Source organism: Pelobates fuscus, chromosome 3, assembly GCF_036172605.1.
Source record: "Pelobates fuscus isolate aPelFus1 chromosome 3, aPelFus1.pri, whole genome shotgun sequence".
Taxonomy (NCBI): Eukaryota; Metazoa; Chordata; class Amphibia; order Anura; family Pelobatidae; genus Pelobates; species Pelobates fuscus.
Genome location: NC_086319.1, coordinates 398641326 through 398665065, shown reverse-complemented (window position 1 = coordinate 398665065; position 23740 = coordinate 398641326). Strand labels below are relative to the sequence as shown.

Sequence of the window (23740 nt, the reverse complement as noted above, 5' to 3'; positions counted from 1 at the left end):
AGATTTTCGAGAGCCGTGCTTAAAATGACCGTTATTGTACAAGAAAAAAAATTCAAAAACCAAAAACCCAAAGTGATTGAAAATTTCCGAGAGTCATTCATATCTGATCTATGTAGAGCATGATCCAGCACAAAATGTTGTTGATTCAGCAACAAGAGCAGTAACAGTCGTTGAGAATATTAAATAGGAACGCAAAATTTGCTGACTACAGTGTCGTAAAATCAGATTTTCTTGCGTTGGCCAGGAATCGAACCCAGGTCAACTGCTTGGAAGGCAGCTATGCTCACCACTATACCACCAACGCTTGATGTGTTTTAGTTTTACCGACACCACGAGCCATACGGTCACATTTTCAGACAAGCTTCCTGATCTCTCAAGAACGCTCGCCTAGTCTAAGTTCGCATTTCGCTGTTTCAAACTTTGCAAGCACACTGTTTATTGGAATAAGATGAAAAAAAATCTATTGCAGAAATTTTAACTTGACTTGGGCACTTCCCAAAAATTGGGTTCTTCCAAACTGATACGGTTCAGATTTTCGAGAGACGTGCTTAAAATGACCATTATTGTACAAGAAAAAAAATTCAAAAACAAAAAACCCAAAGTGATTGACAATTTCCGAGAGTCATTCATATCTGATCTATGTAGAGCATGATCCAGCACAAAATGTTGTTGATTCAGCAACAAGAGCAGTAACAGTCGTTGAGAATGTTAAATAGGAACGCAAAATTTGATGACTACAGTGTCGTAAAATAAGATTTTCTTGCGTTGGCCGGGGAATCGAACCCGGGTCAACTGCTTGGAAGGCAGCTATGCTCACCACTATACCACCAACGCTTGATGTGTTTTGGTTTTACCGACACCACGAGCCATATGGTCACATTTTCAGACAAGCTTCTTGATCTCTCAAGAACGCTCGCCTAGTCTAAGTTCACATTTTGCTGTTTCAAACTTTGCAAGCATACTGTTTATTGGAATAAGATGAAAAAAAATCTATTGCAGAAATTTTAACTTGACTTGGGCACTTCCCAAAAATTGGGTTCTTCCAAACTGATACGGTTCAGATTTTCGAGAGACGTGCTTAAAATGACCATTATTGTACAAGAAAAAAAATTCAAAAACAAAAAACCCAAAGTGATTGACAATTTCCGAGAGTCATTCATATCTGATCTATGTAGAGCATGATCCAGCACAAAATGTTGTTGATTCAGCAACAAGTGCAGTAACAGTCGTTTAAAATGTTAAATAGAAACGCAAAATTTGCTGAATAAAGTGTCGTAAAATCAGATTTTCTTGCGTTGGCCGGGAATCGAACCCGGATCAACTGCTTGGAAGGCAGCTATGCTCACCACTATACCACCAACGCTTGATGCGTTTTTTTTTTTGTTTTTTTTAATTCTTTATTTTTGTTCGTGCAGGCTTTACATCATGCTTGGATAGCCACAACAGCTAGGACAAGCACATTTGTAACATGTATAACATCTGTATGGCATTTATGATTACTGCACATTTTTAGAGTGGTTATGGTCAAACAAAGTAAGACATCAGCTTGAAAAGTTATGAGGTTACCACAGCTTGGACATGCGCATATGTAATATGTATAACGTCTGTATGGCGTGTGAGAGTACTGCTTAGTGTTTAAACGATACTAGTCAAACATAAAGTAAAACATTAACTGATAAACTGTGATATATATTCAACATAGCTGACGCGCTAGGCTGACTAGGCGGACAGTGTATAGGATACTAGTTGCTTGCGTCTTGCTGTAGTTAGATTGGGTTAATGGTTATGTGTAGCGGTTGATTCACCGTGGTCTGGCACCCGCTATCAAGACTGCATTCTATGTTAGAGGCATACGTGCCTCAGGCTAATAGCCTGCGCAGTTATTGCAATCTTTTTGCTGTGTGAGTTTAGGCTAGGGAGGCAATAGGAACACCGGCTAGCAGCATAATAATGGTATCTAAACGTTCTAAATGCTGTGTGTGACAATTTTAAGGCAATTACAGCGTGGTTTAAAGTGTGTATAAAGCATTTGCCAGTAATGTGCTAGAGGAAAGCGCTTATAACTTGCGTATCTGCAGGAGATAGAGTCATTGGCAGTTCAGTGTTAAGCATGTCAGCCATGCCGGTTGAAGCAGTAGGCATCCCAGTGAAGCATAAAGTAGGTGTGGGATACTTGCAGCCAGTCCACTCCCGACTCTTAACCTATGCCAGTTCTCGAGGTCTGTTGCCCGGCGGCAAGGTTCTGTTGGGTGGCAAGATACAGTTCGCCGTTTCGCGGGAAGCAGGGCAACATAGCGGCAGCAGGGTCGGGGTTCCCCTCCAGGGAGGAGGGCCCAGCGGCCGAGGGCAGTCTGCGCAAGGAAGTGTACTGCAGGCTGCGGTATCGAGGTCCAGGCAGGTGCATTGTATATCTCTCTGATCCTGGAGTGTTGCACTGTACCTCTGAGCGACGTAGCACTCCTGTCCGTATCGGGTACTGCATCTTCCGGCTCGGATCCGAGCCCCTGGGTTTTCTCGGTGCCTGTGTTTGGCTCCGTGGTGACTTGCGCAGGTGCCTTGCTCTCCGGGCACCCGGATAGGGAGCTCTGTTTTGTGTGGTTGGGCGTCTGTTGCCCTTGTGCGGGCAGAGGGCCTGGGAAGTTCGTCCGGGGCGCTTGTGAGTGTGGGTTCTCAGTGAGACTGGGTGTTGCTTGGGGGATATGGCGTCGGATGGCGCAAGTTGTGGCCCACCTTTATGCCGCCCTTTTGTTCTCATGTATTTCGCCAGCGTGTCTTTCTGCTCCCTGTGCCTTTGGGTCTGCGAGCCCTGGGGTGGCGGAGCTTGCGGTTTTGCCTGAGGCGTTTTCATCAGATCCCACAGCTTGATCCAGAAGTGTTCAAAGGCTGCATCCAGTCGCTGCTGAATGTCGCTGCCAGTTTCTGTCTCTGGCGTGTGGCTTCTCTCGCTTGTCGCCGCCATTTTAAGCAGGCCATGTGTGTTTCGTCTGTTTCTCTCGTTGCTCATGCCGGACCGAGATGACCCCCATCGGTCCAGAGGGGGGGGGTAGGAGATGGGAACCCCTGAGAGTCCATACTCAGGTCTGCGGCGTGGGGAGCGGCCGTCTCTCCACAGCCCGATCTCTGGTAGGCCTCGGGTGGTAATGCAGGTTCTCGGTGGGTTACACGGTTCGTTTTAGCACCCAAGTGTCGCCCAGGTGTTCCCTACTTCATGGCACCTCTCCTGCATGCTCTTGTGCCATTTTTTGGAGGGTTAAGTCCCCAATTTGTGCTGTTTTGGGCAGGAGCTGAGGTGCAGCACGACTGCTCAGTTTGGATGCTAGGCTCCGCCCCCGATGCGTTTTGGTTTTACCGACACCACGAGCCATACGGTCACATTTTCAGACAAGCTTCCTGATCTCTCAAGAACGCTCGCCTAGTCTAAGTTCACATTTTGCTGTTTCAAACTTTGCAAGCACACTGTTTATTGGAATAAGATGAAAAAAAAAATCTATTGCAGAAATTTTAACTTGACTTGGGCACTTCCCAAAAATTGGGTTCTTCCAAACTGATACGGTTCAGATTTTCGAGAGCCGTGCTTAAAATGACCGTTATTGTACAAGAAAAAAAATTCAAAAAACAAAAACCCAAAGTGATTGAAAATTTCCGAGAGTCATTCATATCTGATCTATGTAGAGCATGATCCAGCACAAAATGTTGTTGATTCAGCAACAAGAGCAGTAACAGTCGTTGAGAATATTAAATAGGAACGCAAAATTTGCTGACTACAGTGTCGTAAAATCAGATTTTCTTGCGTTGGCCAGGAATCGAACCCAGGTCAACTGCTTGGAAGGCAGCTATGCTCACCACTATACCACCAACGCTTGATGTGTTTTAGTTTTACCGACACCACGAGCCATACGGTCACATTTTCAGACAAGCTTCCTGATCTCTCAAGAACGCTCGCCTAGTCTAAGTTCGCATTTCGCTGTTTCAAACTTTGCAAGCACACTGTTTATTGGAATAAGATGAAAAAAAATCTATTGCAGAAATTTTAACTTGACTTGGGCACTTCCCAAAAATTGGGTTCTTCCAAACTGATACGGTTCAGATTTTCGAGAGACGTGCTTAAAATGACCATTATTGTACAAGAAAAAAAATTCAAAAACAAAAAACCCAAAGTGATTGACAATTTCCGAGAGTCATTCATATCTGATCTATGTAGAGCATGATCCAGCACAAAATGTTGTTGATTCAGCAACAAGAGCAGTAACAGTCGTTGAGAATGTTAAATAGGAACGCAAAATTTGATGACTACAGTGTCGTAAAATAAGATTTTCTTGCGTTGGCCGGGGAATCGAACCCGGGTCAACGGCTTGGAAGGCAGCTACGCTCACCACTATACCACCAACGCTTGATGCGTTTTGGTTTTACCGACACCACGAGCCATATGGTCACATTTTCAGACAAGCTTCCTGATCTCTCAAGAACGCTTGCCTAGTCTAAGTTCACATTTTGCTGTTTCAAACTTTGCAAGCACACTGTTTATTGGAATAAGATGAAAAAAAATCTATTGCAGAAATTTTAACTTGACTTGGGCACTTCCCAAAAATTGGGTTCTTCCAAACTGATACGGTTCAGATTTTCGAGAGCCGTGCTTAAAATGACCGTTATTGTACAAGAAAAAAAATTCAAAAACCAAAAACCCAAAGTGATTGAAAATTTCCAAGAGTCATTCATATCTGATCTGAATCTATTGATGTGTTTTAGTTTTACCGACACCACGAGCCATACGGTCACATTTTCAGACAAGCTTCCTGATCTCTCAAGAACGCTCGCCTAGTCTAAGTTCACATTTCGCTGTTTCAAACTTTGCAAGCACACTGTTTATTGGAATAAGATGAAAAAAATCTATTGCAGAAATTTTAACTTGACTTGGGCACTTCCCAAAAATTGGGTTCTTCCAAACTGATACGGTTCAGATTTTCGAGAGACGTGCTTAAAATGACCATTATTGTACAAGAAAAAAAATTCAAAAACAAAAAACCCAAAGTGATTGACAATTTCCGAGAGTCATTCATATCTGATCTATGTAGAGCATGATCCAGCACAAAATTTTGTTGATTCAGCAACAAGTGCAGTAACAGTCATTGAAAATGTTAAATTGGAACGCAAAATTTGCTGAATAAAGTGTCGTAAAATCAGATTTTCTTGCATTGGCCGGGAATTGAACCCGGGTCAACTGCTTGGAAGGCAGCTATGCTCACCACTATACCACCAACGCTTGATGCGTTTTGGTTTTACCGACACCACGAGCCATACGGTCACATTTTCAGACAAGCTTCCTGATCTCTCAAGAACGCTCGCCTAGTCTAAGTTCACATTTTGCTGTTTCAAACTTTGCAAGCACACTGTTTATTGGAATAAGATGAAAAAAATCTATTGATGTGTTTTAGTTTTACCGACACCACGAGCCATACGGTCACATTTTCAGACAAGCTTCCTGATCTCTCAAGAACGCTCGCCTAGTCTAAATTCACATTTCGCTGTTTCAAACTTTGCAAGCACACTGTTTATTGGAATAAGATGAAAAAAATCTATTGCAGAAATTTTAACTTGACTTGGGCACTTCCCAAAAATTGGGTTCTTCCAAACTGATACGGTTCAGATTTTCGAGAGACGTGCTTAAAATGACCATTATTGTACAAGAAAAAAAATTCAAAAACAAAAAACCCAAAGTGATTGACAATTTCTGAGAGTCATTCATATCTGATCTATGTAGAGCATGATCCAGCACAAAATGTTGTTGATTCAGCAACAAGTGCAGTAACAGTCATTGAAAATGTTAAATAGGAACGCAAAATTTGCTGAATAAAGTGTCGTAAAATCAGATTTTTTTGCGTTGGCCGGGAATCGAACCCGGGTCAACTGCTTGGAAGGCAGCTATGCTCACCACTATACCACCAACGCTTGATGCATTTTGGTTTTACCGACACCACGAGCCATACGGTCACATTTTCAGACAAGCTTCCTGATCTCTCAAGAACGCTCGCCTAGTCTAAGTTCACATTTTGCTGTTTCAAACTTTGCAAGCACACTGTTTATTGGAATAAGATGAAAAAATCTATTGCAGAAATTTTAATTTGACTTGGGCACTTCCCAAAAATTGGGTTCTTCCAAACTGATACGGTTCAGATTTTCGAGAGCCGTGCTTAAGATGACCGTTATTGTACAAGAAAAAAAATTCAAAAACCAAAAACCCAAAGTGATTGAAAATTTCCGAGAGTCATTCATATCTGATCTATGTAGAGCATGATCCAGCACAAAATGTTGTTGATTCAGCAACAAGAGCAGTAACAGTCGTTGAGAATATTAAATAGGAACGCAAAATTTGCTGACTACAGTGTCGTAAAATCAGATTTTCTTGCGTTGGCCGGGAATCGAACCCAGGTCAACTGCTTGGAAGGCAGCTATGCTCACCACTATACCACCAATGCTTGATGTGTTTTAGTTTTACCGACACCACGAGCCATATGGTCACATTTTCAGACAAGCTTCCTGATCTCTCAAGAACGCTCGCCTAGTCTAAGTTCACATTTCGCTGTTTCAAACTTTGCAAGCACACTGTTTATTGGAATAAGATGAAAAAAAATCTATTGCAGAAATTTTAACTTGACTTGGGCACTTCCCAAAAATTGGGTTCTTCCAAACTGATACGGTTCAGATTTTCGAGAGACGTGCTTAAAATGACCATTATTGTACAAGAAAAAAAATTCAAAAACAAAAAACCCAAAGTGATTGACAATTTCCGAGAGTCATTCATATCTGATCTATGTAGAGCATGATCCAGCACAAAATGTTGTTGATTCAGCAACAAGTGCAGTAACAGTCGTTTAAAATGTTAAATAGAAACGCAAAATTTGCTGACTAAAGTGTCATAAAATCAGATTTTCTTACGTTGGCCGGGAATCGAACCCGGGTCAACTGCTTGGAAGGCAGCTATGCTCACCAACGCTTGATGCGTTTTGGTTTTACCGACACCACGAGCCATACGGTCACATTTTCAGACAAGCTTCCTGATCTCTCAAGAACGCTCGCCTAGTCTAAGTTCACATTTTGCTGTTTCAAACTTTGCAAGCACACTGTTTATTGGAATAAGATGAAAAAAATCTATTGCAGAAATTTTAACTTGACTTGGGCACTTCCCAAAAATTGGGTTCTTCCAAACTGATACGATTCAGATTTTCGAGAGCCGTGCTTAAAATGACCGTTATTGTACAAGAAAAAAAATTCAAAAAACAAAAACCCAAAGTGATTGAAAATTTCTGAGAGTCATTCATATCTGATCTATGTAGAGCATGATCCAGCACAAAATGTTGTTGATTCAGCAACAAGAGCAGTAACAGTCGTTGAGAATGTTAAATAGGAACGCAAAATTTGCTGACTAAAGTGTCGTAAAATCAGATTTTCTTGCGTTGGCCGGGAATCAAACCCAGGTCAACTGCTTGGAATGTAGCTATGCTCACCACTATACCACCAACGCTTGATGCATTTTGGTTTTACCGACACCACGAGCCATATGGTCACATTTTCAGACAAGCTTCCTGATCTCTCAAGAACGCTCGCCTAGTCTAAGTTCACATTTTGCTGTTTCAAACTTTGCAAGCACACTGTTTATTGGAATAAGATGAAAAAAAATCTATTGCAGAAATTTTAACTTGACTTGGGCACTTCCCAAAAATTGGGTTCTTCCAAACTGATACGGTTCAGATTTTCGAGAGACGTGCTTAAAATGACCATTATTGTACAAGAAAAAAAATTCAAAAACAAAAAACCCAAAGTGATTGACAATTTCCGAGAGTCATTCATATCTGATCTATGTAGAGCATGATCCAGCAAAAAATGTTGTTGATTCAGCAACAAGTGCAGTAACAGTCGTTGAGAATGTTAAATATGAACGCAAAATTTGCTGACTAAAGTGTCGTAAAATCAGATTTTCTTGCGTTGGCCGGGAATCGAACCCGGGTCAACTGCTTGGAAGGCAGCTATGCTCACCACTATACCACCAACGCTTGATGCGTTTTGGTTTTACCGACACCACGAGCCATACGGTCACATTTTCAGACAAGCTTCCTGATCTCTCAAGAACGCTCGCCTAGTCTAAGTTCACATTTCGCTGTTTCAAACTTTGCAAGCACACTGTTTATTGGAATAAGATGAAAAAAAATCTATTGCAGAAATTTTAACTTGACTTGGGCACTTCCCAAAAATTGGGTTCTTCCAAACTGATACGGTTCAGATTTTCGAGAGCCGTGCTTAAAATGACCGTTATTGTACAAGAAAAAAAATTCAAAAACCAAAAACCCAAAGTGATTGAAAATTTCCAAGAGTCATTCATATCTGATCTGAATCTATTGATGTGTTTTAGTTTTACCGACACCACGAGCCATACGGTCACATTTTCAGACAAGCTTCCTGATCTCTCAAGAACGCTCGCCTAGTCTAAGTTCACATTTCGCTGTTTCAAACTTTGCAAGCACACTGTTTATTGGAATAAGATGAAAAAAATCTATTGCAGAAATTTTAACTTGACTTGGGCACTTCCCAAAAATTGGGTTCTTCCAAACTGATACGGTTCAGATTTTCGAGAGACGTGCTTAAAATGACCATTATTGTACAAGAAAAAAAATTCAAAAACAAAAAACCCAAAGTGATTGACAATTTCCGAGAGTCATTCATATCTGATCTATGTACAGCATGATCCAGCACAAAATTTTGTTGATTCAGCAACAAGTGCAGTAACAGTCATTGAAAATGTTAAATTGGAACGCAAAATTTGCTGAATAAAGTGTCGTAAAATCAGATTTTCTTGCATTGGCCGGGAATTGAACCCGGGTCAACTGCTTGGAAGGCAGCTATGCTCACCACTATACCACCAACGCTTGATGCGTTTTGGTTTTACCGACACCACGAGCCATACGGTCACATTTTCAGACAAGCTTCCTGATCTCTCAAGAACGCTCGCCTAGTCTAAGTTCACATTTTGCTGTTTCAAACTTTGCAAGCACACTGTTTACTGGAATAAGATGAAAAAAATCTATTGATGTGTTTTAGTTTTACCGACACCACGAGCCATACGGTCACATTTTCAGACAAGCTTCCTGATCTCTCAAGAACGCTCGCCTAGTCTAAATTCACATTTCGCTGTTTCAAACTTTGCAAGCACACTGTTTATTGGAATAAGATGAAAAAAATCTATTGCAGAAATTTTAACTTGACTTGGGCACTTCCCAAAAATTGGGTTCTTCCAAACTGATACGGTTCAGATTTTCGAGAGACGTGCTTAAAATGACCATTATTGTACAAGAAAAAAAATTCAAAAACAAAAAACCCAAAGTGATTGACAATTTCTGAGAGTCATTCATATCTGATCTATGTAGAGCATGATCCAGCACAAAATGTTGTTGATTCAGCAACAAGTGCAGTAACAGTCATTGAAAATGTTAAATAGGAACGCAAAATTTGCTGAATAAAGTGTCGTAAAATTTTAGATTTTTTTGCGTTGGCCGGGAATCGAACCCGGGTCAACTGCTTGGAAGGCAGCTATGCTCACCACTATACCACCAACGCTTGATGCATTTTGGTTTTACCGACACCACGAGCCATACGGTCACATTTTCAGACAAGCTTCCTGATCTCTCAAGAACGCTCGCCTAGTCTAAGTTCACATTTTGCTGTTTCAAACTTTGCAAGCACACTGTTTATTGGAATAAGATGAAAAAATCTATTGCAGAAATTTTAATTTGACTTGGGCACTTCCCAAAAATTGGGTTCTTCCAAACTGATACGGTTCAGATTTTCGAGAGCCGTGCTTAAAATGACCGTTATTGTACAAGAAAAAAAATTCAAAAACCAAAAACCCAAAGTGATTGAAAATTTCCGAGAGTCATTCATATCTGATCTATGTAGAGCATGATCCAGCACAAAATGTTGTTGATTCAGCAACAAGAGCAGTAACAGTCGTTGAGAATATTAAATAGGAACGCAAAATTTGCTGACTACAGTGTCGTAAAATCAGATTTTCTTGCGTTGGCCGGGAATCGAACCCAGGTCAACTGCTTGGAAGGCAGCTATGCTCACCACTATACCACCAACGCTTGATGTGTTTTAGTTTTACCGACACCACAAGCCATACGGTCACATTTTCAGACAAGCTTCCTGATCTCTCAAGAACGCTCGCCTAGTCTAAGTTCACATTTCGCTGTTTCAAACTTTGCAAGCACACTGTTTATTGGAATAAGATGAAAAAAAATCTATTGCAGAAATTTTAACTTGACTTGGGCACTTCCCAAAAATTGGGTTCTTCCAAACTGATACGGTTCAGATTTTCGAGAGACGTGCTTAAAATGACCATTATTGTACAAGAAAAAAAATTCAAAAACAAAAAACCCAAAGTGATTGACAATTTCCGAGAGTCATTCATATCTGATCTATGTAGAGCATGATCCAGCACAAAATGTTGTTGATTCAGCAACAAGTGCAGTAACAGTCGTTTAAAATGTTAAATAGAAACGCAAAATTTGCTGACTAAAGTGTCATAAAATCAGATTTTCTTACGTTGGCCGGGAATCGAACCCGGGTCAACTGCTTGGAAGGCAGCTATGCTCACCAACGCTTGATGCGTTTTGGTTTTACCGACACCACGAGCCATACGGTCACATTTTCAGACAAGCTTCCTGATCTCTCAAGAACGCTCGCCTAGTCTAAGTTCACATTTTGCTGTTTCAAACTTTGCAAGCACACTGTTTATTGGAATAAGATGAAAAAAATCTATTGCAGAAATTTTAACTTGACTTGGGCACTTCCCAAAAATTGGGTTCTTCCAAACTGATACGATTCAGATTTTCGAGAGCCGTGCTTAAAATGACCGTTATTGTACAAGAAAAAAAATTCAAAAAACAAAAACCCAAAGTGATTGAAAATTTCTGAGAGTCATTCATATCTGATCTATGTAGAGCATGATCCAGCACAAAATGTTGTTGATTCAGCAACAAGAGCAGTAACAGTCGTTGAGAATGTTAAATAGGAACGCAAAATTTGCTGACTAAAGTGTCGTAAAATCAGATTTTCTTGCGTTGGCCGGGAATCGAACCCAGGTCAACTGCTTGGAATGTAGCTATGCTCACCACTATACCACCAACGCTTGATGCATTTTGGTTTTACCGACACCACGAGCCATATGGTCACATTTTCAGACAAGCTTCCTGATCTCTCAAGAACGCTCGCCTAGTCTAAGTTCACATTTTGCTGTTTCAAACTTTGCAAGCACACTGTTTATTGGAATAAGATGAAAAAAAATCTATTGCAGAAATTTTAACTTGACTTGGGCACTTCCCAAAAATTGGGTTCTTCCAAACTGATACGGTTCAGATTTTCGAGAGACGTGCTTAAAATGACCATTATTGTACAAGAAAAAAAATTCAAAAACAAAAAACCCAAAGTGATTGACAATTTCCGAGAGTCATTCATATCTGATCTATGTAGAGCATGATCCAGCAAAAAATGTTGTTGATTCAGCAACAAGTGCAGTAACAGTCGTTGAGAATGTTAAATATGAACGCAAAATTTGCTGACTAAAGTGTCGTAAAATCAGATTTTCTTGCGTTGGCCGGGAATCGAACCCGGGTCAACTGCTTGGAAGGCAGCTATGCTCACCACTATACCACCAACGCTTGATGCGTTTTGGTTTTACCGACACCACGAGCCATACGGTCACATTTTCAGACAAGCTTCCTGATCTCTCAAGAACGCTCGCCTAGTCTAAGTTCACATTTCGCTGTTTCAAACTTTGCAAGCACACTGTTTATTGGAATAAGATGAAAAAAAATCTATTGCAGAAATTTTAACTTGACTTGGGCACTTCCCAAAAATTGGGTTCTTCCAAACTGATACGGTTCAGATTTTCGAGAGACGTGCTTAAAATGACCATTATTGTACAAGAAAAAAAATTCAAAAACAAAAAACCCAAAGTGATTGACAATTTCCGAGAGTCATTCATATCTGATCTATGTAGAGCATGATCCAGCACAAAATGTTGTTGATTCAGCAACAAGTGCAGTAGCAGTCATTGAAAATGTTAAATAGGAACGCAAAATTTGCTGAATAAAGTGTCGTAAAATCAGATTTTCTTGCGTTGGCCTGGAATCGAACCCGGGTCAACTGCTTGGAAGGCAGCTATGCTCACCAACGCTTGATGCGTTTTGGTTTTACCGACACCACGAGCCATACGGTCACATTTTCAGACAAGCTTCCTGATCTCTCAAGAACGCTCGCCTAGTCTAAGTTCACATTTCGCTGTTTCAAACTTTGCAAGCACACTGTTTATTGGAATAAGATGAAAAAAAATCTATTGCAGAAATTTTAACTTGACTTGGGCACTTCCCAAAAATTGGGTTCTTCCAAACTGATACGGTTCAGATTTTCGAGAGACGTGCTTAAAATGACCATTATTGTACAAGAAAAAAAATTCAAAAACAAAAAACCCAAAGTGATTGACAATTTCCGAGAGTCATTCATATCTGATCTATGTAAAGCATGATCCAGCACAAAATGTTGTTGATTCAGCAACAAGTGCAGTAGCAGTCATTGAAAATGTTAAATAGGAACGCAAAATTTGTTGAATAAAGTGTCGTAAAATCAGATTTTCTTGCGTTGGCCGGGAATCGAACCCGGGTCAACTGCTTGGAAGACAGCTATGCTCACCAACGCTTGATGCGTTTTGGTTTTACCGACACCACGAGCCATACGGTCACATTTTCAGACAAGTTTCCTGATCTCTCAAGAACGCTCGCCTAGTCTAAGTTCACATTTTGCTGTTTCAAACTTTGCAAGCACACTGTTTATTGGAATAAGATGAAAAAAATCTATTGCAGAAATTTTAACTTGACTTGGGCACTTCCCAAAAATTGGGTTCTTCCAAACTGATACGGTTCAGATTTTCGAGAGCCGTGCTTAAAATGACCGTTATTGTACAAGAAAAAAAATTCAAAAACCAAAAACCCAAAATGATTGAAAATTTCCGAGAGTCATTCATATCTGATCTATGTAGAGCATGATCCAGCACAAAATGTTGTTGATTCAGCAACAAGAGCAGTAACAGTCGTTGAGAATGTTCAATAGGAACGCAAAATTTGCTGACTACAGTGTCGTAAAATCAGATTTTCTTGCGTTGGCCGGGAATCGAACCCAGGTCAACTGCTTGGAAGGCAGCTATGCTCACCACTATACCACCAACGCTTGATGTGTTTTAGTTTTACCGACACCACGAGTCATACGGTCACATTTTCAGACAAGCTTCCTGATCTCTCAAGAACGCTCGCCTAGTCTAAGTTCACATTTCGCTGTTTCAAACTTTGCAAGCACACTGTTTATTGGAATAAGATGAAAAAAAATCTATTGCAGAAATTTTAACTTGACTTGGGCACTTCCCAAAAATTGGGTTCTTCCAAACTGATACGGTTCAGATTTTCGAGAGACGTGCTTAAAATGACCATTATTGTACAAGAAAAAAAATTCAAAAACAAAAAACCCAAAGTGATTGACAATTTCCGAGAGTCATTCATATCTGATCTATGTAGAGCATGATCCAGCACAAAATGTTGTTGATTCAGCAACAAGAGCAGTAACAGTCGTTGAGAATGTTAAATAGGAACGCAAAATTTGCTGACTACAGTGTCGTAAAATCAGATTTTCTTGCGTTGGCCGGGAATCGAACCCGGGTAAACTGCTTGGAAAGCAGCTATGCTCACCAGTATACCACCAACGCTTGATGCGTTTTGGTTTTACCGACACCACGAGCCATATGGTCACATTTTCAGACAAGCTTCCTGATCTCTCAAGAACGCTCGCCTAGTCTAAGTTCACATTTTGCTGTTTCAAACTTTGCAAGCACACTGTTTATTGGAATAAGATGAAAAAAAATCTATTGCAGAAATTTTAACTTGACTTGGGCACTTCCCAAAAATTGGGTTCTTCCAAACTGATACGGTTCAGATTTTCGAGAGACGTGCTTAAAATGACCATTATTGTACAAGAAAAAAAATTCAAAAACAAAAAACCCAAAGTGATTGACAATTTCCGAGAGTCATTCATATCTGATCTATGTAGAGCATGATCCAGCACAAAATGTTGTTGATTCAGCAACAAGTGCAGTAACAGTCGTTGAGAATGTTAAATATGAACGCAAAATTTGCTGACTAAAGTGTCGTAAAATCTGATTTTCTTGCGTTGGCCGGGAATCGAACCCGGGTCAACTGCTTGGAAGGCAGCTATGCTCACCACTATACCACCAACGCTTGATGCGTTTTGGTTTTACCGACACCACGAGCCATACGGTCACATTTTCAGACAAGCTTCCTGATCTCTCAAGAACGCTCGCCTAGTCTAAGTTCACATTTCGCTGTTTCAAACTTTGCAAGCACACTGTTTATTGGAATAAGATGAAAAAAAATCTATTGCAGAAATTTTAACTTGACTTGGGCACTTCCCAAAAATTGGGTTCTTCCAAACTGATACGGTTCAGATTTTCGAGAGACGTGCTTAAAATGACCATTATTGTACAAGAAAAAAAATTCAAAAACAAAAAACCCAAAGTGATTGACAATTTCCGAGAGTCATTCATATCTGATCTATGTAGAGCATGATCCAGCACAAAATGTTGTTGATTCAGCAACAAGTGCAGTAGCAGTCATTGAAAATGTTAAATAGGAACGCAAAATTTGCTGAATAAAGTGTCGTAAAATCAGATTTTCTTGCGTTGGCCGGGAATCGAACCCGGGTCAACTGCTTGGAAGGCAGCTATGTTCACCAACGCTTGATGCGTTTTGGTTTTACCGACACCACGAGCCATACGGTCACATTTTCAGACAAGCTTCCTGATCTCTCAAGAACGCTCGCCTAGTCTAAGTTCACATTTCGCTGTTTCAAACTTTGCAAGCACACTGTTTATTGGAATAAGATGAAAAAAAATCTATTGCAGAAATTTTAACTTGACTTGGGCACTTCCCAAAAATTGGGTTCTTCCAAACTGATACGGTTCAGATTTTCGAGAGACGTGCTTAAAATGACCATTATTGTACAAGAAAAAAAATTCAAAAACAAAAAACCCAAAGTGATTGACAATTTCCGAGAGTCATTCATATCTGATCTATGTAGAGCATGATCCAGCACAAAATGTTGTTGATTCAGCAACAAGTGCAGTAACAGTCGTTTAAAATGTTAAATAGAAACGCAAAATTTGCTGACTAAAGTGTCATAAAATCAGATTTTCTTACGTTGGCCGGGAATCGAACCCGGGTCAACTGCTTGGAAGGCAGCTATGCTCACCAACGCTTGATGCGTTTTGGTTTTACCGACACCACGAGCCATACGGTCACATTTTCAGACAAGCTTCCTGATCTCTCAAGAACGCTCGCCTAGTCTAAGTTCACATTTTGCTGTTTCAAACTTTGCAAGCACACTGTTTATTGGAATAAGATGAAAAAAATCTATTGCAGAAATTTTAACTTGACTTGGGCACTTCCCAAAAATTGGGTTCTTCCAAACTGATACGGTTCAGATTTTCGAGAGCCATGCTTAAAATGACCGTTATTGTACAAGAAAAAAAATTCAAAAAACAAAAACCCAAAGTGATTGAAAATTTCTGAGAGTCATTCATATCTGATCTATGTAGAGCATGATCCAGCACAAAATGTTGTTGATTCAGCAACAAGAGCAGTAACAGTCGTTGAGAATGTTAAATAGGAACGCAAAATTTGCTGACTAAAGTGTCGTAAAATCAGATTTTCTTGCGTTGGCCGGGAATCGAACCCAGGTCAACTGCTTGGAATGTAGCTATGCTCACCACTATACCACCAACGCTTGATGCGTTTTGGTTTTACCGACACCACGAGCCATATGGTCACATTTTCAGACAAGTTTCCTGATCTCTCAAGAACGCTCGCCTAGTCTAAGTTCACATTTTGCTGTTTCAAACTTTGCAAGCACACTGTTTATTGGAATAAGATGAAAAAAATCTATTGCAGAAATTTTAACTTGACTTGGGCACTTCCCAAAAATTGGGTTCTTCCAAACTGATACGGTTCAGATTTTCGAGAGCCGTGCTTAAAATGACCGTTATTGTACAAGAAAAAAAATTCAAAAACCAAAAACCCAAAGTGATTGAAAATTTCCGAGAGTCATTCATATCTGATCTATGTAGAGCATGATCCAGCACAAAATGTTGTTGATTCAGCAACAAGAGCAGTAACAGTCGTTGAGAATGTTAAATAGGAACGCAAAATTTGCTGACTACAGTGTCGTAAAATCAGATTTTCTTGCGTTGGCCGGGAATCAAACCCAGGTCAACTGCTTGGAAGGCAGCTATGCTCACCACTATACCACCAACGCTTGATGTGTTTTAGTTTTACCGACACCACGAGTCATACGGTCACATTTTCAGACAAGCTTCCTGATCTCTCAAGAACGCTCGCCTAGTCTAAGTTCACATTTCGCTGTTTCAAACTTTGCAAGCACACTGTTTATTGGAATAAGATGAAAAAAAATCTATTGCAGAAATTTTAACTTGACTTGGGCACTTCCCAAAAATTGGGTTCTTCCAAACTGATACGGTTCAGATTTTCGAGAGACGTGCTTAAAATGACCATTATTGTACAAGAAAAAAAATTCAAAAACAAAAAACCCAAAGTGATTGACAATTTCCGAGAGTCATTCATATCTGATCTATGTAGAGCATGATCCAGCACAAAATGTTGTTGATTCAGCAACAAGTGCAGTAACAGTCGTTGAAAATGTTAAATAGGAACGCAAAATTTGCTGACTAAAGTGTCGTAAAATCAGATTTTCTTGCGTTGGCCGGGAATCGAACCCGGGTCAACTGCTTGGAAGGCAGCTATGCTCACCACTATACCACCAACGCTTGATGCGTTTTGGTTTTACCGACACCACGAGCCATACGGTCACATTTTCAGACAAGCTTCCTGATCTCTCAAGAATGCTCGCCTAGTCTAAGTTCACATTTTGCTTTTTCAAACTTTGCAAGCACACTGTTTATTGGAATAAGATGAAAAAAATCTATTGCAGAAATTTTAACTTGACTTGGGCACTTCCCAAAAATTGGGTTCTTCCAAACTGATACGGTTCAGATTTTCGAGACCCGTGCTTAAAATGACCGTTATTGTACAAGAAAAAAAATTCAAAAACCAGAAACCCAAAGTGATTGAAAATTTCCGAGAGTCATTCATATCTGATCTATGTAGAGCATGATCCAGCACAAAATGTTGTTGATTCAGCAACAAGAGCAGTAACATTCGTTGAGAATGTTAAATAGGAACGCAAAATTTGCTGACTACAGTGTCGTAAAATCAGATTTTCTTGCGTTGGCCGGGAATCGAACCCGGGTCAACTGCTTGGAAGGCAGCTATGCTCACCACTATACCACCAACGCTTGATGTGTTTTAGTTTTACCGACACCACGAGCCATACGGTCACATTTTCAGACAAGCTTCCTGATCTCTCAAGAATGCTCGCCTAGTCTAAGTTCACATTTCGCTGTTTCAAACTTTGCAAGCACACTGTTTATTGGAATAAGATGAAAAAAAATCTATTGCAGAAATTTTAACTTGACTTGGGCACTTCCCAAAAATTGGGTTCTTCCAAACTGATACGGTTCAGATTTTCGAGAGTTGTGCTTAAAATGACCATTATTGTACAAGAAAAAAAAATCAAAAACAAAAAACCCAAAGTGATTGACAATTTCCGAGAGTCATTCATATCTGATCTATGTAGAGCATGATCCAGCACAAAATGTTGTTGATTCAGCAACAAGTGCAGTAACAGTCATTGAAAATGTTAAATCGGAACGCAAAATTTGCTGACTAAAGTGTCGTAAAATCAGGTTTTCTTGCGTTGGCCGGGAATCGAACCCGGGTCAACTGCTTGGAAGGCAGCTATGCTCACCACTATACCACCAACGCTTGATGCGTTTTGGTTTTACCGACACCACGAGCCATACGGTCACATTTTCAGACAAGCTTCCTGATCTCTCAAGAACGCTCGCCTAGTCTAAGTTCACATTTCGCTGTTTCAAACTTTGCAAGCACACTGTTTATTGGAATAAGATGAAAAAAAATCTATTGCAGAAATTTTAACTTGACTTGGGCACTTCCCAAAAATTGGGTTCTTCCAAACTGATACGGTTCAGATTTTCGAGAGACGTGCTTAAAATGACCATTATTGTACAAGAAAAAAAATTCAAAAACAAAAAACCCAAAGTGATTGACAATTTCCGAGAGTCATTCATATCTGATCTATGTAGAGCATGATCCAGCACAAAATGTTGTTGATTCAGCAACAAGTGCAGTAGCAGTCATTGAAAATGTTAAATAGGAACGCAAAATTTGCTGAATAAAGTGTCGTAAAATCAGATTTTCTTGCGTTGGCCGGGAATCGAACCCGGGTCAACTGCTTGGAAGGCAGCTATGCTCACCAACGCTCGATGCGTTTTGGTTTTACCGACACCACGAGCCATACGGTCACATTTTCAGACAAGCTTCCTGATTTCTCAAGAACGCTCGCCTAGTCTAAGTTCACATTTCGCTGTTTCAAACTTTGCAAGCACACTGTTTTTTGGAATAAGATGAAAAAAATCTATTGCAGAAATTTTAACTTGACTTGGGCACTTCCCAAAAATTGGGTTCTTCCAAACTGATACGGTTCAGATTTTCGAGAGCCGTGCTTAAAATGACCGTTATTGTACAAGAAAAAAAATTCAAAAACAAAAAACCCAAAATGATTGACAATTTCCGCAAGTCATTCATATCTGATCTATGTAGAGCATGATCCAGCACAAAATGTTGTTGATTCAGCAACAAGTGCAGTAACAGTCGTTGAAAATGTTAAATAGGAACGCAAAATTTGCTGACTACAGTGTCATAAAATAAGACTTTCTTGCGTTGGCCGGGAATCGAACCCGGGTCAACTGCTTGGAAGGCAGCTATGCTCACCACTATACCACAAACGCTTGATGCATTTTGGTTTTATCGACACCACGAGCCATACGGTCACATTTTCAGACAAGCTTCCTGATCTCTCAAGAACGCTCGCCTAGTCTAAGTTCAAATTTTGCTTTTTCAAACTTTGCAAGCACACTGTTTATTGGAATAAGATGAAAAAAATCTATTGCAGAAATTTTAACTTGACTTGGGCACTTCCCAAAAATTGGGTTCTTCCAAACTGATACGGTTCAGATTTTCGAGAGCCGTGCTTAAAATGACCGTTATTGTACAAGAAAAAAAATTCAAAAACCAGAAACCCAAAGTGATTGAAAATTTCCGAGAGTCATTCATATCTGATCTATGTAGAGCATGATCCAGCACAAAATGTTGTTGATTCAGCAACAAGAGCAGTAACATTCGTTGAGAATGTTAAATAGGAACGCAAAATTTGCTGACTACAGTGTCGTAAAATCAGATTTTCTTGCGTTGGCCGGGAATCGAACCCAGGTCAACTGCTTGGAAGGCAGCTATGCTCACCACTATACCACCAACACTTGATGTGTTTTAGTTTTACCGACACCACGAGCCATACGGTCACATTTTCAGACAAGCTTCCTGATCTCTCAAGAATGCTCGCCTAGTCTAAGTTCACATTTCGCTGTTTCAAACTTTGCAAGCACACTGTTTATTGGAATAAGATGAAAAAAAATCTATTGCAGAAATTTTAACTTGACTTGGGCACTTCCCAAAAATTGGGTTCTTCCAAACTGATACGGTTCAGATTTTCGAGAGTTGTGCTTAAAATGACCATTATTGTACAAGAAAAAAAATTCAAAAACAAAAAACCCAAAGTGATTGACAATTTCCGAGAGTCATTCATATCTGATCTATGTAGAGCATGATCCAGCACAAAATGTTGTTGATTCAGCAACAAGTGCAGTAACAGTCATTGAAAATGTTAAATCGGAACGCAAAATTTGCTGACTAAAGTGTCGTAAAATCAGGTTTTCTTGTGTTGGCCGGGAATCGAACCCGGGTCAACTGCTTGGAAGGCAGCTATGCTCACCACTATACCACCAACGCTTGATGCGTTTTGGTTTTACCGAAACCACGAGCCATACGGTCACATTTTCAGACAAGCTTCCTGATTTCTCAAGAACGCTCGCCTAGTCTAAGTTCACATGTCGCTGTTTCAAACTTTGCAAGCACACTGTTTATTGGAATAAGATGAAAAAAATCTATTGCAGAAATTTTAACTTGACTTGGGCACTTCCCAAAAATTGGGTTCTTCCAAACTGATACGGTTCAGATTTTCGAGAGCCGTGCTTAAAATGACCGTAAAAAATTAAAAAACAAAAAACCCAAAATGATTGACAATTTAAGCGAGTCATTCATGTCTGATCTATGTAGAGCATGATACAGCACAAAATGTTGTTGATTCAGCAACAAGAGCAGTAACAATCGTTGAGAATGTTAAATAGGAACACAAATCTTGCTGACTACAGTGTCATAAAATCAGATTTTCTTGCGTTGGCCAGCAATCGAACCCGGGTTAACTGCTTGGAAGGCAGCTATGCTCACCACTATACCACCAACGCTTGATGCGTTTTGGTTTTACCGACACCACGAGCCATACGGTCACATTTTCAGACAAGCTTCCTGATCTCTCAAGAACGCTCGCCTAGTCTAAGTTCACATTTCGCTGTTTCAAACTTTGCAAGCACACTGTTTATTGGAATAAGATGAAAAAAAATCTATTGCAGAAATTTTAACTTGACTTGGGCACTTCCCAAAAATTGGGTTCTTCCAAACTGATACGGTTCAGATTTTCGAGAGACGTGCTTAAAATGACCATTATTGTACAAGAAAAAAAATTCAAAAACAAAAAACCCAAAGTGATTGACAATTTCCGAGAGTCATTCATATCTGATCTATGTAGAGCATGATCCAGCACAAAATGTTGTTGATTCAGCAACAAGTGCAGTAGCAGTCATTGAAAATGTTAAATAGGAACGCAAAATTTGCTGAATAAAGTGTCGTAAAATCAGATTTTCTTGCGTTGGCCGGGAATCGAACCCGGGTCAACTGCTTGGAAGGCAGCTATGCTCACCAACGCTTGATGCGTTTTGGTTTTACCGACACCACGAGCCATACGGTCACATTTTCAGACAAGCTTCCTGATTTCTCAAGAACGCTCGCCTAGTCTAAGTTCACATTTCGCTGTTTCAAACTTTGCAAGCACACTGTTTATTGGAATAAGATGAAAAAAATCTATTGCAGAAATTTTAACTTGACTTGGGCACTTCCCAAAAATTGGGTTCTTCCAAACTGATACGGTTCAGATTTTCGAGAGCCGTGCTTAAAATGACCATTATTGTACAAGAAAAAAAATTCAAAAACAAAAAACCCAAAATGATTGACAATTTCCGCAAGTCATTCATATCTGATCTATGTAGAGCATGATCCAGCACAAAATGTTGTTGATTCAGCAACAAGTGCAGTAACAGTCGTTGAAAATGTTAAATAGGAACGCAAAATTTGCTGACTACAGTGTCATAAAATAAGACTTTCTTGCGTTGGCCGGGAATCGAACCCGGGTCAACTGCTTGGAAGGCAGCTATGCTCACCACTATACCACCAACGCTTGATGCATTTTGGTTTTATCGACACCACGAGCCATACGGTCACATTTTCAGACAAGCTTCCTGATCTCTCAAGAACGCTCGCCTAGTCTAAGTTCACATTTCGCTGTTTCAAACTTTGCAAGCACACTGTTTATTGGAATAAGATGAAAAAAATCTATTGCAGAAATTTTAACTTGACCTGGGCACTTCCCAAAAATTGGGTTCTTCCAAACAGATACGGTTCAGATTTTCGAGAGCCGTGCTTAAAATGACCGTAAAAAATAAAAAAACAAAAAACCCAAAATGATTGACAATTTAAGCGAGTCATTCATGTCTGATCTATGTAGAGCATGATACAGCACAAAATGTTGTTGATTCAGCAACAAGAGCAGTAACAATCGTTGAGAATGTTAAATAGGAACACAAATCTTGCTGACTACAGTGTCGTAAAATAAGATTTTCTTGCGTTGGCCGGGAATCGAACCCGGGTCAACTGCTTGGAAGGCAGCTATGCTCACCACTATACCACCAACGCTTGATGCGTTTTGGTTTTACCGAAACCACGAGCCATACGGTCACATTTTCAGACAAGCTTCCTGATTTCTCAAGAACGCTCGCCTAGTCTAAGTTCACATGTCGCTGTTTCAAACTTTGCAAGCACACTGTTTATTGGAATAAGATGAAAAAAATCTATTGCAGAAATTTTAACTTGACTTGGGCACTTCCCAAAAATTGGGTTCTTCCAAACTGATACGGTTCAGATTTTCGAGAGCCGTGCTTAAAATGACCGTAAAAAATTAAAAAACAAAAAACCCAAAATGATTGACAATTTAAGCGAGTCATTCATGTCTGATCTATGTAGAGCATGATACAGCACAAAATGTTGTTGATTCAGCAACAAGAGCAGTAACAATCGTTGAGAATGTTAAATAGGAACACAAATCTTGCTGACTACAGTGTCGTAAAATAAGATTTTCTTGCGTTGGCCGGGAATCGAACCCGGGTCAACTGCTTGGAAGGCAGCTATGCTCACCACTATACCACCAACGCTTGATGCGTTTTGGTTTTACCGACACCACGAGCCATACGGTCAAATTTTCAGACAAGCTTCCTGATCTCTCAAGAACGCCTGCCTAGTCTAAGTACACATTTCGCTGTTTCAAACTTTGCAAGCACACTGTTTATTGGAATAAGATGAAAAAAATCTATTGCAGAAATTTTAACTTGACTTGGGCACTTCCCAAAAATTGTTTTCTTCCAAACAGATACGGTTCAGATTTTCGAGAGCCGTGCTTAAAATGACCGTTATTGTACAAGAAAAAAAATTCAAAAACATAAAACCCAAAATGATTGACAATTTCCGCGAGTCATTCATATCTGATCTATGTAGAGCATGATCCAGCACAAAATGTTGTTGATTCAGCAACAAGAGCAGTAACAGTCGTTGAGAATGTTAAATAGGAACGCAAAATTTGCTGACTACAGTGTCATAAAATCAGATTTTCTTGCGTTGGCCAGCAATCAAACCCGGGTTAACTGCTTGGAAGGCAGCTATGCTCACCACTATACCACCAACGCTTGATGCGTTTTGGTTTTACCGACACCACGAGCCATACGGTCACATTTTCAGACAAGCTTCCTGATCTCTCAAGAACGCTCGCCTAGTCTAAGTTCACATTTCGCTGTTTCAAACTTTGCAAGCACACTGTTTATTGGAATAAGATGAAAAAAAATCTATTGCAGAAATTTTAACTTGACTTGGGCACTTCCCAAAAATTGGGTTCTTCCAAACTGATACGGTTCAGATTTTCGAGAGACGTGCTTAAAATGACCATTATTGTACAAGAAAAAAAATTCAAAAACAAAAAACCCAAAGTGATTGACAATTTCCGAGAGTCATTCATATCTGATCTATGTAGAGCATGATCCAGCACAAAATGTTGTTGATTCAGCAACAAGTGCAGTAGCAGTCATTGAAAATGTTAAATAGGAACGCAAAATTTGCTGAATAAAGTGTCGTAAAATCAGATTTTCTTGCGTTGGCCGGGAATCGAACCCGGGTCAACTGCTTGGAAGGCAGCTATGCTC

The 23740-nt window shown here is 40.0% G+C and overlaps 11 non-coding genes across 11 annotated transcripts; all 11 read right to left on the bottom strand.

Moving 5' to 3' along the window:
* Positions 1-5874: 5874 nt before the first annotated feature.
* TRNAG-UCC (transfer RNA glycine (anticodon UCC)) lies at positions 5875-5946 on the bottom strand. The gene has a single exon. It is a non-coding gene; the product is annotated as a tRNA-Gly (tRNA).
* Positions 5947-7976: 2030 nt separating this feature from the next.
* On the bottom strand, positions 7977-8048 carry TRNAG-UCC (transfer RNA glycine (anticodon UCC)). Its single transcript has one exon. It is a non-coding gene; the product is annotated as a tRNA-Gly (tRNA).
* A 1486-nt stretch (positions 8049-9534) lies between these two features.
* Positions 9535-9606, bottom strand: TRNAG-UCC (transfer RNA glycine (anticodon UCC)). The gene has a single exon. It is a non-coding gene; the product is annotated as a tRNA-Gly (tRNA).
* Positions 9607-11636: 2030 nt separating this feature from the next.
* On the bottom strand, positions 11637-11708 carry TRNAG-UCC (transfer RNA glycine (anticodon UCC)). Its single transcript has one exon. It is a non-coding gene; the product is annotated as a tRNA-Gly (tRNA).
* A 2550-nt stretch (positions 11709-14258) lies between these two features.
* Positions 14259-14330, bottom strand: TRNAG-UCC (transfer RNA glycine (anticodon UCC)). Its single transcript has one exon. It is a non-coding gene; the product is annotated as a tRNA-Gly (tRNA).
* A 2549-nt stretch (positions 14331-16879) lies between these two features.
* TRNAG-UCC (transfer RNA glycine (anticodon UCC)) lies at positions 16880-16951 on the bottom strand. The gene has a single exon. It is a non-coding gene; the product is annotated as a tRNA-Gly (tRNA).
* A 456-nt stretch (positions 16952-17407) lies between these two features.
* TRNAG-UCC (transfer RNA glycine (anticodon UCC)) lies at positions 17408-17479 on the bottom strand. The gene has a single exon. It is a non-coding gene; the product is annotated as a tRNA-Gly (tRNA).
* A 457-nt stretch (positions 17480-17936) lies between these two features.
* On the bottom strand, positions 17937-18008 carry TRNAG-UCC (transfer RNA glycine (anticodon UCC)). Its single transcript has one exon. It is a non-coding gene; the product is annotated as a tRNA-Gly (tRNA).
* Positions 18009-21600: 3592 nt separating this feature from the next.
* TRNAG-UCC (transfer RNA glycine (anticodon UCC)) lies at positions 21601-21672 on the bottom strand. Its single transcript has one exon. It is a non-coding gene; the product is annotated as a tRNA-Gly (tRNA).
* A 443-nt stretch (positions 21673-22115) lies between these two features.
* Positions 22116-22187, bottom strand: TRNAG-UCC (transfer RNA glycine (anticodon UCC)). Its single transcript has one exon. It is a non-coding gene; the product is annotated as a tRNA-Gly (tRNA).
* Positions 22188-22630: 443 nt separating this feature from the next.
* On the bottom strand, positions 22631-22702 carry TRNAG-UCC (transfer RNA glycine (anticodon UCC)). Its single transcript has one exon. It is a non-coding gene; the product is annotated as a tRNA-Gly (tRNA).
* Between the last annotated feature and the right edge of the window lie 1038 nt (positions 22703-23740).